Here is a 3,283-nt window from a genome sequence, read left to right as displayed (position 1 = left end):
CTTGGGCCTCGGCCTGGGCCTGGGCCGGAGTCTGCGCTGGGCTTGGGCCTGCGCTAGGGCCAGGGCTGCGCCTTTCCCTGAGCTTGGGCCTGGGGCTGCGCCGGGGTCGGGCCTGGGTCTTTCCGTGAGTTTGGGCCTGGGGCTGTGCCTGTGCTGGGGTCTGGTTAGGCCTTCCCCTGAGCTTAAGTCTGGGCCTGGCCCAGGGCCTGCACCAGAATCTAACATGGGGCCTGACCTGGGCCTTTCCCTGAGCTTGGGCCTGGGCCTGCGCCAGGGCCTGGGCTGGGCCTTCACTTGAGCTTAGGTCTGGGCTTGGCATAGGCCTGGGCCTATGCTGTGGTCTAGGCCTGGGCCTGCACTGGGTGCAGGGCCTGGGCTTTCCCCTGAACTTGGGTCTGAGCTTGAGCTTGACTTTGGGCCTGAACCTGAGCCTGAGCCAGGTCTAGGTCTGGGGTTGGGGCCAGGGCTTGGCCTGGGCCTGAGCTTGAGCTTGGGCTGAGGCTGGGCCTGGGCCTGAGCTTGGGCTGTGACCCTGTGACCCCCCAGCAGCCCCTCTTCCCTCCCCAGCCGCACACACCCCGCTGGCATGTTGCCCCACGCGTGACCGAGCCCGGCACAGGAGGTGGGAGGTGGGAGGAAGGGCAGCGCGTGGGGTCCCGCAGCCCGAGGGTGCGTTGTTCTGTGTTAAATCAATAACCACAGCAGGGTTTCGCTGTCTCTTTTAGATCCCAGCTTTCTGCCGTGGTGTTTCATTAGTTGGTGTCCTTCGTTTGACTTTTAATGCAACTGGGGACAATATGTCGAGGGGGCTGAGTGACGGGGACGTGGTCTTTGTAATGACTTTAAAGACGGATGCTTACGTAGGACCAGGCTTTCTGCCCGAGGGAGGAAGCAAGGCTGACATCAGTCGGAGGGAAAGTAAGCTGGAGCGTTGGCTGAGAGCCTGGGCTGGAAACCGGAGGAATCTGGAGGAAGAGAGACCGAAATCTGGTGTCGGGGCTGGGACCGCTGTGAAGCTGGGAGAGGGGGAAGAAATGGGGGCTCTGGCGTGACTGACCTGCGGGTGGAAGGGGCGGCTGGAGATGGCATATGACCGAGGCTGGGAGGTGGAGGGTGATGCCCCTCTGCACCAAACGGGCTCAGAGTTTGCTTCAGCAAACCCCTCTGTCAACACAAAGGATCGCAGTGCTGACAATACCAGCCACAGTCACGAGTTCTACCTGGGTTGGCTTAGGGAAAATGAGTAATTTAATTTTTCATTTGAAATAGGCCCCCATGCTCAGCAGTTACGGGCTGAGGATGACTGGGAAGGCAGTTTTCTTTTTAAAACCAATTTCTTTCAAAAAGCAAACAGAGGCTATTTATGTATCAAATAAGAATGCTTGGTAACCATCTAAACACATGGAGTATTGACGGTTTGCTCTAAATATAGCAGATGCAATCGCTCACTTTGTTCCTACTGTCAGAAATAGATCCCGGCTCGGGCGCTGGTGCTGGAATGTGCGAAGGAGTCCGGGTCCCGCTGAGCAGATCCCTGCGGGGAGGCTGGTGGTATTTATGGACCTCGACTGAGCCAAGCAGGAGGTACAGGATGCTGCGTCCCTTCCGTGGGGCTGAGTTGAGAGGTTCATTTCTGTCACTTTTTATGGGCTGTTTCTAAAGCGAGACTTGATTCGGGCTCCATGGGGGGCAATTTTCCTCTGTGCTGTGCTGGTTTTAACTCTCCCCTTGACTTTATGGAGGAGGGCGGCTAATTGCTAGGCTGCTGGATGCCTGCCTCTGATGGGTGAGTCAGGCAGTTGTTAGAGCAGGTGACAACACGCGGGTACCATTCAGCCGTACCTAAAGCACTGTCAATCAGCATTTATTTGTGCCGTTCAGTTCCCATTTTGGGTCATGTGTTCTCACAGCAGCTGGAACACATGGCTTCATCTAGTTGGGTGTTCTTCCCTGTCCCTGCCACTTACCTTCCCTTTCTTGTGGGAACGGCTCCTCCAGCTCCCTCAGGTGACCCATCTCTGTCCTTTGGGGGTTGTCATGTCTCGTGGCAAGTCCAGGGGAGAGCGAAGTTGTTTTGCGGTAGGGTTGTGGTTCAACAGGCTCCTCCACCAATTCACCAGCATCTTCAGTGGTTGGATGAGGCTGTGTGTTCACCATTTGAATGTCAGCCTGTGCGAGGGGCACGGTAGAGCTGTTGTCTATACTGTGACAGTGTGTCCATATCCCTGGTGAGGACTGCAGGGAGAGGTGAGAGCCAGCTGGCAGGTTGGGGAGGGAAGAGGAGACATGGTTTTGGGCATGCAGACAAGTGTTGACCTCAGCTGAGGAGCAGTGCTGGTGTGCCCTAACCTTCACCTGCCCTTGTGGAGCTCCAAGCTGTGAGACCCTTGTCCCCATGGGGTGAATATTTGATGACCTGGGTTACGCCCTTGTAATGCAGTCCCTAATAGACATCACCACCAACGTGGTCTTCCCCCTACACATCACTTTGCAGTCCTGTTGGGGGTTTCCATCCTGTCGGGGTCTCCAACGGAAGGGCTGTGTCTGTCCATCCGCCATTCTTGTGTGGATCTGCAGTTCTTCCTAATTTTCAGTCTGGATTTTTTCATCCACTGACAAATCCTCAGCAGAAGGACCTGACCGAATAACCTAGGAGAACTCCAAAGCATGAACAAAGGTGCTTAGTGTGGAATGAAGAGAACAATTTTCCCCCTGGATTTGGTAATAACCCTGAGGTGCAAATGATTGACCTGTTTCTCCTCAGTATGCATTCAATTGTGGCTCTGTATAATTCACTTGCAGTTTCTGAAATGTGCAAATGTCTCCAAGCCATCTGACCTCCTGCATCTTGAAGCCATCACCTATACTCACTGCTCACCCAAATGTTTGGTTAACCTGTTATCCTAAAAACCAGCTGATCAAATAATAATTATCCAAATAATAATATCCAGAGCCTCTTTTGTTATTGCTTGTTTCCTTTAAAATACCAATGTTATTCTTATTTGTGTCATTTCCATACAAATTGCACCTCTTGTCTGCTTCCAGAGCTAACTTTTGAGGGATTTACCACCAGTTTATTCATTTAATTCAGCACCAGGTGACTCTGCACCTTTCACCATTTCCTTACAATGACTTGACCTTCTTATATTGATGGTCTGGCATTTCACCGGGCTCCGCTTCTCACTGCTGGACCATCTGGAGCTTGTTGTGCTGTTGCCACCAGCTCTGTTACCATTTTTTACCATGTGGCTATCACCGGGTTGAACTTTGTCTCTTCCTCCTG

General features: G+C 53.3%; 1 long non-coding RNA gene across 1 annotated transcript; it reads left to right on the top strand.

Annotated features, from left to right (window-relative positions):
* Positions 1–324: 324 nt before the first annotated feature.
* On the top strand, positions 325–2,746 carry LOC118451927. The gene is made up of 2 exons (XR_004841517.1): positions 325–990; positions 1,467–2,746. It is a non-coding gene; the product is annotated as an uncharacterized LOC118451927 (long non-coding RNA).
* Positions 2,747–3,283: the final 537 nt, after the last annotated feature.

This window comes from Egretta garzetta, unplaced genomic scaffold (assembly GCF_000687185.1).
Source record: "Egretta garzetta isolate BGI_Z169 unplaced genomic scaffold, ASM68718v1 scaffold83, whole genome shotgun sequence".
NCBI classification, from domain to species: Eukaryota; Metazoa; Chordata; class Aves; order Pelecaniformes; family Ardeidae; genus Egretta; species Egretta garzetta.
Note: the sequence above shows the minus strand (reverse complement) of the source record. Positions and strands in the feature narration are given on the sequence as shown.